The 15746-nt window shown below is 38.2% G+C and overlaps 1 protein-coding gene across 1 annotated transcript in view; it reads right to left on the bottom strand.

Annotated features, from left to right (window-relative positions):
- The window catches only part of LOC150107861 (calcium-regulated heat stable protein 1), a 154285-nt gene extending 142587 nt beyond the window's left edge, over positions 1-11698 (bottom strand). The window contains exon 1 of the mRNA XM_090415383.1: positions 11501-11698. The gene's annotated coding sequence lies outside the window, so the exon portion shown is untranslated. The remainder of the gene's footprint in view (positions 1-11500) is intronic.
- Between the last annotated feature and the right edge of the window lie 4048 nt (positions 11699-15746).

Genomic DNA, 15746 nt, shown 5'->3' with positions numbered 1-15746 from the left:
AACATTAAACATTTATTTTAAAAAGTGTACAATAAATTCAAAATTTGATACATTACATACCATACAAGCATTAAATAAAAAGAGAATTTTTAAATTTTTATTGCCTCATCCACTTCCTCACTTTATGGTTAGTGAAATCTTTAATCACCTCGTCATAATCAATTTTCATTGCCAGGTCATGTTCTATTGATAGCAAAGCAGGCCGTTTAATCTTTCCTGGAGCAATGATGATCTACTGAAGCTCTTCATTGCTGAAAGTTTACTAAACACTCTTTCACCATCGGCAACTGTTACTGGTATTGTGCAAAAAATTCTGATTGAAGTACATATTTCGGGAAAAACACCGTGAAATTGAAATTTATAAAATGGTATTTAATAAATCTAGTCCCGGTATAACATCTTTAAACATGCCGTTATTTCGATTTGTTAGATTTCGCTTTCAGAGATGATGTTAAGTCTTTCGAATATTTATTTATTAAATTATTGCACGAGTCAGAAATTTAATATTGGTGAAAATAAATTCTGAATGTTTTTAAAGATGTGAAACGCATGTGAAATTGGGAAATAATTGTATCCAGTATAACAAAATATACAGTTCTTTTAAAATGTCCTTGTGTATCATCCCCATCTGCACTTTCTTCATCTGCTAGCTTTATTCTCTTCGCTTTCAACTGTTTTTCAACATTTGGGGTTATACCCAATTCGATTGCAACAAATGTAGCTTCAAAGAGAACATCTTGTCACCTATTTCTTAACTGTTCAAGTTCTTTGAGAAGAGCCTCAACATTTGCTGTTGCAATATCAATCGATATGATACTAGATTGCAATATTTTATTTCGTTCGTCAATGGAAGCTAAAATTTTAAACCAAACTGCTGCAAAAAGTATTGCTTTGAAACTTGAAAAATATCGTTTTAGAGCAACAGCTTCAGAATGACATTCATTTGATAAATTCCCAGTCCAAATTACATCCTCTAAAGCTTTTAAAATACTTGGAAGCTTCTGAGCAACCGGTCGAATTGCATAGATTCTACAACTCCAGCGAGTTTGAGATAGACCATGAAGAGAACAGCCAGTTTTTTCTAATAAAATTTGCCATCTCATTGGGCTTGAGCTAAAAAATGCAAATAAACTCTCCAAGTTTCCAAAATATATTGTACTTTCCGAACAACATTCAGCTGCATTTACGCTCACTACATTCAGCAACTATTAATTGTCGATTTACACCACTAAAGAAATCTAGCCAAGTACCTGGATCTTCGCAATTTATAACTTCGGTAGCTTCTAAGTTGGTAGTCGCTTCAGCTTCACCTCCAGTTGAAGTAAATTCTTCATATATTAAATCGTTGTTACTAACTGCATCAGTTGTAGTGCTGATTGTTACTTCAATTCCAGGTCTAAGCAAATTTTTTTCTTTATCTTCAAGGTTTAAATTGTCTCTATTTCAGTGTTCACTTCAGAGTTAGCTGCTGCAGGTCCTGGTGAAGAAAATTCTTTATTACTTTTGTCAGCAGTTAAACTATTAGCACATTGTTTACTTGAAATTTCAATATCTTGGTGTTCTTCCATCTTCAAATATTTCAGTAGTAAATGCTTGTTTTTTAAATCTTCTTTTACCTTCTCACGATCCCTTTTCTCCTTTCGTTTTTGATTTCCAGATTTATGATCATACATTTCTGTTGGTCAAATTTTTATTATTAAAAATATAACTTTAATAATAAAAAAAATCAAATCAATAAGAATATTTACTTTTATTTTTTAACGCATGGCCTACGCTATACAGCTGCACACTTTACAAACAATCACAAAACCTTTGTCTATCAAAATAGTAATAAGAAAGAAGCGTTCTGGCAGAATGCAATTACTAGCTGGCGCTAGCACAGCGGACTGCAACAACTTTGCACGAATGCCTATTGACGTCATCACTGGCTATAACTACAGCGATCCCTGCCGAGAGAATCAGTGTCTTCCAGACACTGATGGCGAGCTAAAGAGCGTAGCCGTCTAAAACAAAACACGGTATCATTCTTGATATGCCATCCATTTTATCATTGTTGTATTATTACGAGAATTAAAACCATGCATTATAAACACAGTTATGTGACACATCAGGGCCCAACGGTCGGGCCCGTGACAGAAGTCTCAGATGTCACCCCCTCTCGGCAGCCCTGACATCACTTTTATTATCTGTTTCTACACCCTCTCCAAGATTTCTTCATTCCCTTCACCAGGTGACCACATCTGAGCATGGAAATTCAAATGTAGTCTGATCACTCCTTGTCAATGTTCTTTTTCTTCTTCTTCACCCATAGTCTATGTAGGCCACTGGGGTGTTACAAGGGTGACAGTCTTAACACGCTCTCCAGATGTTTCTGTCTTGGGATCTCCTTAACAAAGTGGAGAACGAAGAATTAGTCCATTTTCTAATATTATCTATCCAGGTATTCCAGGTCACCCCCGGTGTCTTTTACCACAAGTCAAGCCCTCTAGTGCTAATTTAGGTAAGCTATCTGTAGCTATTTGGCAGACCCACTGGAGCTGTTTCTGACATGTATTATTATGGGACACCTCCTGGGAGCCCAAGGACTCATCACGGGAGGGCACTCTACTTCACTCTGCTATCAATCTAACCATCTCCCCCTACTACTTAAATCACTTCTACTACACACAACTACCATCAACAGTATTTTTTTGTCTGTAAACCGTGTTTTGAAAGAAGGCCGATTTTCCTCCAAGCGGGATGAAAAACCGGAGTTTCTGGGAGAAAAACCCTGCTACCTTTGTATGAGATCGGCTAACTCACATTGAAATAAAGTTCATCATTTCAGGTGACCACATCTGAGCATGGAAATTCAAATGTAGTCTGATCACTCCTTGTCAATGTTCTTTTTCTTCTTCTTCACCCATAGTCTATGTAGGCCACTGGGGTGTTACAAGGGTGACAGTCTTAACACGCTCTCCAGATGTTTCTGTCTTGGGATCTCCTTAACAAAGTGGAGAACGAAGAATTAGTCCATTTTCTAATATTATCTATCCAGGTATTCCAGGTCACCCCCGGTGTCTTTTACCACAAGTCAAGCCCTCTAGTGCTAATTTAGATAAGCTATCTGTAGCTATTTGGCAGACCCACTGGAGCTGTTTCTGACATGTATTATTATGGGACACCTCCTGGGAGCCCAAGGACTCATCACGGGAGGGCACTCTACTTCACTCTGCTATCAATCTAACCATCTCCCCCTACTACTTAAATCACTTCTACTACACACAACTACCATCAACAGTATTTTTTTGTCTGTAAACCGTGTTTTGAAAGAAGGCCGATTTTCCTCCAAGCGGGATGAAAAACCGGAGTTTCTGGGAGAAAAACCCTGCTACCTTTGTATGAGATCGGCTAACTCACATTGAAATAAAGTTCATCATTTTAGTGAAGAGATTTTCTTGTGTTCTAGCAATGGAGCAGATTTTCCTAACCTCAGCATTTGTTATGTGTGCTGTATATGGTACCTTCAAAAGCATTTTATTGCACTTCATCTCAAAAGGCCAATAATCTTTTCTCATCTTCCTTTAGCAATATCCATCTCTGACATCCGTATAGTAAGACAGACTTAACAAAGGCATCAACAAGGTAGTCTGGTAGCTAGCTAAATTTTGTCAATCCAAAGTGGCTGTAATCTCTGAAGGGCAACAGTTGCTTTAGCAATAGTTCTCAAGTAGATAAATCTTTGTACATCTTGCAATTTTTCATAATTAATTAAAATTTTCATAGGATTACTGCCTGAAGACATCGTTTTTGATTTGTGAATGCTGATCTTGAATCCATAATTACTAACTGCCTTAGAAACTCTTAATTCCTGTAACTGATGTTCATTCTCTATTAGGTCAATGTCATCAGCAAACCTGCAATTATTGATTTTTTTCCCCCACCAACTTAATTCCAATACCATTGTTTTCCAAGGTTAAGTTTATTATATAATCCAAATAAAGGTTAAAAAGCATCGGTGAAAATATGCAGCCTTGATGCATACCTCGTTCCATTTTGAAAGGCTTGCTGTAGTTGCCATTGATTTCTATTATTACTTGACACCTCCAGGGAATCCAGACTCATCGAGGAAGGGCACTTACTCTCACTCAATCCAACTACAGCGAACTGCATCATCTACACCAATGCCATCTACTGTCCATCACCACCACCACCACTAGTATTTTCACAAACAATCACACACATCCATGCCCGTGGCAGGATTCAAACACGCAGCCTTTTGGCTAAAGAGCAGATATGCTAACCACTTGGCCAACCAGGCCAGCATTCTATTAACATTTCTGAGGAATGGTAAAGAGTTTTAATTACATGTACTATTTTATTATCTATTCTATACTGGTTTAGTATTCACCATCAGTACCTCATGCCATACTGGATCGAAGACCTTCTGTATATCTATAAAATTGTGACATAGTATTTTACTATGTTCAGTATATATATATATATATATATATATATATATATATATATTTTTTTTTTTTTTTTCAAATGAGATGCATTGTAAATAAACTAATCTATTGTAGTCCTGCTTTTATGGAATCCTGCTTGGTTCTCTGAAAGCATACTATTTCCCCTCTCATTCCTAGAAAGAATATTTTTAAGAAAATTTTGCTTGGATAACTGATAGTTCTATAATTGCTTCATTTTGTACTGTTCCCTTTTTTAGGAATAAGAAGCAGAACAGAGGTGCACCAATCTTTAGACAGTGATTTATTGTCCCACATATCTTGGAAATTTTGAGCATGGCATCTATGGTAGGTTTTCCCTCCGCTTTCAGTAGTTCTGAAGTTATTACATCTTTGCCTGGTGATTTTCCCATCTTCAAAGAACTTAGTACAGCTTCTACCCCTTCTCTTAAAACAGGGAATTCTTCATCCAGTGTCATTTGTATTATGTCTTCGATCATTAAGGCTCCTGTCTTCTGAGAAAAAGTTAGCTGAATAATCATGCCAGTGCTGCAAGATTATATCCTTTCCAAACAAAGGCTTGCTATTTTCATCCTCAACTGACCAATTTGTGAAGTGTTTTGTTAATCTCCTTATCATTTAGGAACTTCTATGGATGTTTCTTTGTAGTTCCTCTTCAATCTTTCCACATTCATTTAGAACCCAGTTGGTTTCAGCTCTTTTAATTTTTGTTTAGTTCTTTATATTTTCCCCTGCTATCGGTATCCTTGTTTATAGTGGATTTTAAGGTTCCCCTTTGATCAGTTGTAAAACGTCTTCTGCAACCCAGCATTTGATTATCCTGTGAGATTTCCCTATTATATCAGCTGCTTCTAAAGTAGCTCTGGAAAATAGTCTGTATTCATTATCAATACTTAGGAATTCTTCTAGGAAGGTATTCAAGGAATTAGTAATGTGAGATTTATACTGTATTCTGACATGAGGCCATTCCAACTTCTTAGCACTATATCTTTTTCTTTGTTTTGGGTTGCCTTTTATTTGTTTTAATTTTAAATTCAAGGTAGCAATGACCATGTTATGGTCACTGCCAATATCGGCTCCTGGGAAAGATCTAGCCTTAGGTTAATGGCTTATGAGGATATAAAGTATTAGTAATTGTTAAATTATTTTGAATGGCAAAATCGATAAGTTTGTATCCATGACAGACCAATGATAGTGTGAGAGTTCATATTGTAGTAGCTTGAGTTGACCACCTTTTTGTATCAGTGGTTTCGCCAAAACCAAATGCACCATAATGAGGAAGAAAATTCCTTTTGGTAATAATAATTTCATATGATACAACGGCTACGAGTCCCTTTTTATGGGGAGGTACAGCACCATCTCAGTCCCCCAAAATTTTATCCGGGCTCGGAACCGGCACAGCTGACGAATCAGGCCTATGGCCGGGTCAGTATTCCTGACTGTAATCTGTGTGTGTTCATGGGGCAGGTTTATCTGCTTGTGGAATGTCTCCTTAAAATCCGCTATAAACAAGGAATCCCCAGATAAACTGGTGGAAAAAACCATGCTGTCTGCACCCAAGACCAGCTAACTTGGCTATGGCTGAGGAAGATCCTTAAGCTCCTCACGTCATCGACGGGAATCAAACTTGGGACACTCCTTCCTCAGGCACATGGTTGCGAAGAACAAAGACATTAGGCTAACTGCGCAGACATTCCTTTTGGTATCTGTACCAATTTCTGCATCCCAGTCTCCTTTGTACAATGAGAGTTTTTATTTGGAATTTGTCTGTAGAAGTCATTAATATACTCTACATCATATAATGATGTAGGTGCACAAACCTGTATTACTGATACATTTATTGGTTTTCTCTGACAAGAGCAATTCTGCAATTTATATGTTTAAAATCTATCACTTTTTTTTACCAATTTATGAATCAAAAAACTAACTCCCTCTTCTCCTCCTCCTCCTTGCGTTCCTTAATAAAGCAAAACATTTCCCCTCATCTGTAACCAATTATCCTGTTTGTGGCCATCTGATCTCACAGAGTCCTATGACAGACCAATGATAGTGAGAGTTCATATTGTAGTAGCTTGAGTTGACCACCTTTTTGAAACATTCTGACATTCCAGGTACCAACCCTACAAAACTGAGGTGAAAAGAGTTCTCTTTGTTGGTCTGTATCCTACAAGTAGCAAACTTTCCACCATCCATGGCAGTCCCAGAAGGTGGCACAGTCCTTATTTGTCGAGGCAACAATTAAGCTAGCATGGAATGCTTTAAGACTGTCTATACAGCATGATATGGGTATATACATACGAGATACATAGATGGGCATCACATATACACATGTGATGCCCATCTCCTCTCCTATCTTTAGCCTACTAGGTAAGACAAATGCCTGTGGGGAAAAGGCAGATTCCTACGGCATGAGACAAAAGAAAATAGTAAAAATTCGCCCCTAGTCCTCGAATAGCATTTGGGGAAAGGAGCAAGAAGAAAAGAAAGAAAAAATGAAAGAAGAGATCCATTATTCACAAAATACCTATCACATCTCTCCTTAAATTCATTCACTGAAGAAGCACTCAACCACCTCTGGCAACACATTCCCACTAACCCTCAAAGCAAAAAATATCTTTTCTTTTTCACTTATCGGCTGATTTTTGAAGCCCACAGACCATCAGTCTATTCTCATAGGGAGCACTGCATAGACCTGCAACAATTTCCATCACTCCTGGATTCTCTCCACCACTACTTCATCCCCGAGGAATCCGAGTATCCAGAACTGTGAACAATAGCCCAGAAGTGTCCTTATTAGAGCCTTATATAGGTGAACAATAACTTCTCTATCCCTGCTTGTTAATGAGATCTTCATCAACCATATAATCTGATGTACTGTCTTGGCTACCTTTGCAATATGCCCTCTAAACTTCAACTCCCGGTCAACAATCATCTCAAGTCCCTGGCCTCAATTTCCTGCAGTTCAGTTCAATCAATGTAGTACACAGCTTCTGATCTCTTCCCCAAAGTTGGGAAGAGATCAGAGCTACTTTACCCTTGGGCACATTAAACTGGTAGCCGTTTACCTTTGCCCATACTGCTAGTTTATTATTATCATTACGGACAACTCCAAGAAGTCCTTAGACTCATCGAGGGAGCCCTAAACATCATGTTCAGGAACTAATCAGCATTTGAACAGTATCTATCATACTTTGAACTCATTCACAGTCATGGCACCTACAACAGACTCTGGCAACCTATTCCACTAATTCACCGCTCTCCAAGTAAAAATCCTAGTTCTAACACCTTTACTAACTACACTCTTGCTCAGTTTCCACGGGTGACCCATAGTTCTCCCACCACCAACCACATCTGAATTAATCTTGTAAAAACCTCTTGGTAATTTGTATGTCACAATCATCACTCCTTTTCCGCCATCAGCCAGTTTTTCTGTAACCACAAAACTTCAATCTATTCTCATAAGGTTCATTCCATAGACCTGCTACCATCTTGGTCACTCACCTCCAGATCCTCTCTACCACCTCCCCATCACCAAGAAACCCCGGTGCCCAGATCTGTGCTCAGTAGTGAATGTAGGGTCTTATCAAGGCTCGATGAAAAGGAACAATAACCTGCTTGTCTGCTCGTTAAAGTATTCATCAGCAACCAAGTAATCTGATGAACTGCTTTAGCTAATTTTGCTCTGTTCCCCCTAAACTTTAACTCCCTATCCACTAACACTCCCAAGTCTTTGGCTTCATCAATTTCCTGAAGTAGAGTTCCACCAATGTGGTATACTGCTGATAATCTTTGCTCCACAAAATGCATAACCTTACACTTTTCCACATTAAAATGACATCCATTCTCCATAGCCCAATCTGCCAATCTATCCAAATCATCCTGAAAAATTTGACATCAGGTGTATTAACTATTGCTCTACTCAACTTTTCATCATCAGCAAATAACTGAACAGATCCTCTCAGATCCTTTCCTATATTATTAATGAACAAATTAAATAGCAGTGGTCCAAGAACAGAACCCTGCGGAACACCACTAGTCACAGGCCTTCTTTTGGACTCTACTCCTGAATAAACTACTCTCTGATATCTCTCCATCAACAACACTCCTATCCATCTCACCAAACTAACCTAACCCATGTGCTGCAGTTTACTGATTAGAATTCCATGTGGTATCTCCTGTCAAAGGCTTTTGCAAAGTCCAGCAGTATCACTGTAAACCCATTTCCTTTATCCAACTCAGCTGTTACTGTATTATAAAATGTGTGCAAGTTACTGAGGCTCCTTCACAAAACCATGCTGCCCCCCCCCCCAAATACAGGATCCCATTTCAATCTATCCATTCCTGTATTTTGAACCTAACCAACTTCTCCAATATTTTGATGACGACTTCTGATCAGTTAGTAATTTGTTACAGCAGTCTTGGAGCCTTCTTTATGCAATGTCGGCCTGGTTAGCCGAGTAGTTAGCTTATTCGCTCTCCAGCCGAAAAGCTGCAAGTTCAAATCCCACCGTGGGCATGGATGTTTGTGATTGTCTGTGGAAGTGGTGGTGGGCCATTGTAGTTGTAGTTTGTGGATTGAGTGAATGGTGGAGACAGAGTTGTAGAGTAGGTACCCTCCCTTGATGAGTCTTTGGACTCCCTGGAGGTGTCATTACTATTACTATTATTACGGGCAACTACAGGGAGTCATTAGACTCATCGAGGGAGGCCCCAAATCATATTCATCACAACTATCTGACATTCATACAGTATCTATCATACCTCGCCTTAAACTCATTCACTGTCACAGCATCCACTACAGACTCAGGGAGCGCATTCCACTCATTCACTACTCTAAAAGTAAAGAACCCAGCTCTAACACCTTTACTAACCACACTTTTGCCCAGTTTCCATGGATGTCCCCTAGTCCTCCCACAACCAGCCCTGTTCTCAAAAATATCTTCTGAATTAATTTTATAGAAAAACTTCAGTAATTTGAATGTCTCAATCATATCTCCCCTCCTCCACCTATCAACCAATTTTTGCAACCCACAAATCCTCAACCTGTTCTCATACGGTTCATTCCACAGACCTGCTATCATCTTGGTCACTCGCCTCTGGATCCTCTCCACCTCCTCCCCATCAAGAAGAAACCTAGGTGACCAAATCTGAGCACAGTAGTCTAGATGGGGTCTTATCAAGGCTCGATAGAGAGGAACAATAACCTGCTTGTCTCTGCTTGTCAACGTATTCTTCAGCAACCAAGTGATTTGATGAGCTATTCTGGTCACTTTTGCAATGTGTCCCCTAAATTTCAATTCCTTATCCACCAACACTCCTAAATCTCGTGCCTCATCAATTTCCAGGAGCAGGGTTCCACCAATGCAGTAAACTGCCACCAATCTTTTCATCCCAAAATGCATAACCTTACATTTTGCCACATTAAACTGACATCCATTCTCCTTAGCCCAGACCTCCAATCTATCCAAATCATCCTGCAAAATTTTGACGTCATCTGCATTCACTATTGCCCTACCCAACTTCGCATCATCAGCGAACAAATGTACTGTTCCTCTCAGATCATTTCCTATATCATTTATGAACAAATTAAACAGCAGTGGTCCAAGAACAGATCCTTGTGGCACACCACTAGTCACATGCCGTCTTGTGGACTCTACTCCCGAGTAAACCACTCTCTGATATCTCTACGTCAACCACCCTCCTATCCATCTCACCAACCCTATGTCCATTCCCATATGCTGCAATTTACTGATTAGAATTCCATGTGGAATCCTGTCAAAGGCCTTGGCAAGGTCCAGTAGAATCACCGTAAACCCATTACCCTTATCCAGTTCAGCCGTCACCGTGTTATAATACGTGAGCAAGTTACTGAGGCATGACCTACCCTTCACAAAACCATGCTGTCCCCAACTTATCTCCTAAGCATGTCATACTTACCAGCCCTGTAATTGCACTTATTCCCCCCCCCCCGTTACTCTCAACTGAAAATTCCACACATTTAGCCACCTTCCAGGCAAGACCATATGATCACTCTCACCAATTGGTAGCAATGTGGTCATATTCATTATAGACAAATTCTCAGATGAAATTACTAGATCGAGGCACTCTCGAACCCCTAGTATACTCCATTACAAGCTGTCTCACATAATTATCTCTTAGCAACTGCAAAAAATCACTTTCCTTCCTCCCATGTGTCCTCTCTTCTTCCTTCCAAACAATGTTACCATAGTTGAAATTCCCCAATAATAATTACATGTCCTCCACTCATCGAGTCTATTTGCTGATGCATACTATCTCCATCTTTTCTATCCCCTGGTCTATAGCAGCACCAACTGTATATTTTGTTTTGCTGGTCTCAATCTCACACCAAATAACCTCAAATGTGCTTTTTTCACTGTCCCACAGTCAAACTTCTACTCTGCTTTGTTGCAGTTGATTGGCTATCATTGGCCATCACACTATACCCTTATTTAAGGTCTATTGCTATTCCCAGTTTCGCATCAGTAGTTTATTTCATAGGCAAATAAAACCAAAAATGGATATAACATCAAAATCGAATGAACAAGTGACTATAAAAATTACTGTACTGATATAAAATAAATGGAAGAAAAACTGAAAGACCTGTAAAGCATGGCATGGGACTAAAACAGGTCACTTATTCATCATAGGAAAAAGAAAAATAATGATGCTTTAATGCTATTGTAAATAAATGTGTTATATTTTGAACACACGCACTTTATAACACATACACTTTAATAAGTGAGCTCGTTATCCTGCTATTATAACGTAGATCTGACAAAACGCAGTGTTTGGTGTCTTGAGTAGAGTTCTGGAATATATCTATTAAACCAGCCAGTAACTAGCGTACTACTAAGTATTAACGTACTACATTCCGTGTGTGGGGAGGTTATAAAATATATAACGAATCTTATGATACAAGCACCACAAGTTGATACCCTTTTATAGTCCTGCTTTTAACTTTGTGCATTTAATACAAAATTCTAAACTAAGCTATGCAAAATGATTTAACCTACCTGAAAATTAAATCTGAAAAGAAGCAAAAGTATAAGCAAAATATGCTTTATGACAACAAAAACTTCAATGCTGTTAACACAAAACAAATCTAAGAACTACACACTGGTTCAATCCGTCCATACTGACGCCTAAAATACAATACTTTTCAGTGACGTCGCTTGTAAGTGTATCCTGTTTTTCCAAAACATTACGAAATTGAGCATTATGTAATTATCTAAAAGCAACACAGCATTTTAAAAAAATCAAAAAAAAAAAAAAAAAGTTATACCACAGAAATAATCGGATGAATATACCGTAACTTTAATAAATAAATAAACGACTAAGTTCCCAACACTTTCTTATTTACAAGTAGACGGAGCTCATGTAACCCAAACTTTTTTTTTCTTTCGCAATGCGTATTTTAATTCCTAAAAGACGTTGTAACACTAATTAACTTTTTAAAAATGTCTCTCATAAAATCCTTCATTTAGCATAACTTTTCGGAAATCCTTAAGTCGCCAGACTTACGCTCCCACTATTGCTGAGGTGAGTGCATTCGGAGGTTTAGTGATACGTCCAGCGTCTCATAAACTGTACTGTACGAGGAGGGTACGATGCGCCTTTCCATTCAAAAAAGGTCTGAGTTCGATTTTCATCATGACGAAAGAAAACTTGATATGGGTTTTTCAATTGAAGATGAGTGAGACGATTTCATAGCGAGGTTATTATAGAAAGTTTTTCACATTGTAATAAATTAGATAAAACTGCCAAGAAATTATATTCTTGGTTAATCCTGTATCCAAACGTAAGCAAACAAAGATTGCGCATGAAATTCATTCACAGCTAGTCTACTGTATTATTATTATTGTTATTTATTTATTCACATAATTGACACACAGTCAAGACAAGATTTAAACAACATTATTTAAAAAAAGAAATATTATTTAAAAAACAATTTGACTGGTGATAGAGAACAATTCAGATTCTATCCAAGAATCTAAGAATAGTCTGTCAGGTAGCGTCGTAAAATATCGACTGTTCCAAGTAATGCTGTTTTTTTGTAGGTCACATGGATCACTTCGTTGATGTTTAATTACTGTAAATAGTTGGATATCTTTGAAATTGCGCCAAGTACACCGATAACTATTGGAATAAGTTTAGTGTGTTTAAGCCACATCCTGCCAACTTCGATTGCCAGATCTCGATATTTAGTAATTTTTCCCTACTCCTTTGTTGCCTCCGTAGCGCAATTGGAAGAACGACGGTACATTGAGCCCTTCGATTGGAATAGGCTTAAGTTCGGTTCTCGTCGTGAGGGGAGGAATCTTTATGTGGACTTTTTCAATCTAAGGTGAGTTAGCAGATCTCATACGGGGGTAGCAGGGTTTTTTCTTCCGGAAACTCGGGTTTTTCATCCTGCATACAGACAAATCAGCCTTTAAGAACACACGCAATTTACAGACAAAAAATACTAGTTGTGGTGGTGGGTAGTAGATGGCGTTGATGGAGATTATTGGTAGTAGAGGTTCGGAGTAGTGGTGAAGACACTTGTATAGTAGATGTCCTCACGCGATGAGTCTTCGGACTCCTTGGAGGTGTCACGAATAATAATAATAATAATAATAATAATAATAATAATAATAATAATAATAATAATAATAATGTTGTTATCACTGGGTACTGCGATATCGATAATCCAAAACTGTCGATGTTCGACAGTTTTGGATTATCAATATCGCAGTACCCAGGTCTATGATGTCAGGTCTAAATAGGGAGTAGGGGAGGCCTTTATACCCTATCTAGCTTTTGGAGACTGAGTGGGCAGTTCAATCTCCACCGGCAGCCAATCAGAGATAGCTGGCCCATGTCTATCACTAATTATAGGAAGCCACCGATGAAGAGGCTGGCAAGCAAGTGCTACCATCTCTTAGTGCCTAACCCTAACAGGATATGTTACTGTCTGAAATAATGTGGTTACTATGGTCGATTTTCTTGAGTTTACGGGACGAAAAACCCGAGTTCCTGGAGGAAAAACTCACTTATCAATGCCAGAGATATTCGGGAACCAGTTGAAGATAGGGTTAAAAAAAGTTCCTCCAGTCGGCGACTAGACTTGAACCTAGGTCTAACTTCGAGGGGCCAAGCGCAGATGACGCAAGCGTCACTTCCACTGAGCTACACAGGCCTCATGTTAGGTCTGTTGTGTTCCAAATGCCGATCAGTTTGTATTCGAAAATCTCAGAGAATTTTTGCTGTTTCCTTTTCCAATGCTGTCTCTATTTTATGCTGCCACAAGTGATCAGATGTAGAAAAGCCATATTTTTGGAAAACATGCCAATGAATTATTTTGGCCACTTGATCATGACAGTATTTACAGTCAGTTTCAGCTATTTTGATGCATGTACTGATTAGATGTTCTACAGTCTCATCTTTCTGATCACATAATCTGCATTTGCTGTTATTGTTGATGTTCAAAATTTTTGATTTCATTGCATTAGTTTGTAATGCCTGTTCTTGAGCTGCTAGAATAAATCCTTCTGTTTCTTTTTTTAAATCGTATTGCAGCCATTGCCACGTCTTGTTCATGTCAATTTTGTCCTAAGTATCTATAAGAAATTGGCCATGCAAAGGTTTATTTTTCAGCACACATATCAGTTATTTTGCTGTTTTTTTTTTTTTTTTTTTTTTTGTAATCGCATTTGTTTCCTCTTGTGTAACTTCTTGAAGAATTTTCTCAGAGCTATTGTTGATGTAACTTTTTAAGATAATTTCTTCTTTTTCCACAGTCTGTCTCCCTTGTAGCAGACCTCATCCAACTATTCTCCTCGGTAAGTACAACCAGTCAACATCACTTCGTGGATGTAATGCGATTACATCCACGAATTAATGACTACAAAACTAGTCATTAATTTTCTAGTTTTGTGGTCTAGTTTGTCCAGGTCTTCTTTTGTCCAATCTATTATGCCAATTGAGTATTCGATCACAGGTATTGCCGAAGAATTCATTGCTTTAATTGTGTTTAATCCATTTAGTTTTGTTTTCAGAATATTTCTAACTCTTTTTGTGTATTCTGCTGCTTCCTGTTGTTTGAGTGGAGAAAGTCACTGGCTTCTAATATTCCTAGGTATTTATAGTGTTCGTCAGCTGAAATTGTTTTTATATATTTCTCTTGATCAAATTAAAATTGCTAGTATCATTAATTTTTCCTCGTTTAATAGATAAATCTGCGCATTATCTAAACCAAATTCCATTTTGACGTCCTGACTAAAAATGCGAACTGTGTTCACTAAAGAGTCTATTTACTGGGCCGATTTTCCATATAACTTCAATTCATGCATATACCATAGATGGTAAATTTTAATATTCCATTTAGGAATTTAATATCCAAATTTTGTTTTGTTCAGAATCATTGATAAAGGTATCAAAGAAATGTTGAAGAGCAGTAGTGACAAGGAATCACCTTGGAAAATTCCACATTTAATTCGAATATCTCCGAATCGTTCATTATTCACTATTAAAGTTGTGTTCCATGATTTCATAGCAGCAGCCAGTTTTTGCTAATTCCAAATATTTGTAGTGATTTTAGGATGCAGGAGTGCGGGAGGGAATCGAATGCTTTCTTATAGTCTATCCATGCCATCTTTAAATTAGTTTTTTGTCTTTTTTGTGAATTTCTGAGAATCATTTTATTTATAAGGATCTGGTCTTTTGCAGTGAGCCTGTGTAGCTCAGTGGATGTGGCGTTTGCATACCACGGCGCTTGGCCGCACGAAGGAAGACATGGTTTCGAGTCTAGTCGCCGACTAGAGGAAATTTTTCTAAGCCTTTTTTCGACCGGTTCCCGAGTTAGTCGATCTCTGACACGGGCAAGCAGGTTTTCCTCCCGGAAACTCGGGTTTTTCGTCCTGTAAACTCAAGAAAATCGACCGTAGAACCCACATTATTTCAGACATTAAATATATTGTGTTAGGGTTAGAGACCACGAGATGGCGGCACATTTGAGCCGTCTCTCTTCACTGAGTACCGCTTAATTAGTGATAGCCTTGGGCCATTTATCTCTGATTGGTACCAGTGGAGATTGAACTGCCCACTCAGTCTCCAAAAGTTAGATAGGGCTAAATGGCTTCGCCTACTCCGCGTATACGGGAATAAAAAGGCGTTAGCTGGTCTTTTGTTCCTTTGGATTTTTGAAAAGTGCCTTTTTGTTCATTTGGATAAATCTGATTATCTGATAAGTAGTAGTATATGGAATTTGCTGTGATTGTA

The sequence above is a fragment of the Typopeltis vanoorti genome, chromosome 3 (assembly GCF_054136105.1).
Source record: "Typopeltis vanoorti isolate ZY-2024b chromosome 3, IOZ_Tvanoo_1.0, whole genome shotgun sequence".
Lineage (NCBI taxonomy): Eukaryota > Metazoa > Arthropoda > Arachnida > Uropygi > Thelyphonidae > Typopeltis > Typopeltis vanoorti.
Note: the sequence above shows the minus strand (reverse complement) of the source record. Positions and strands in the feature narration are given on the sequence as shown.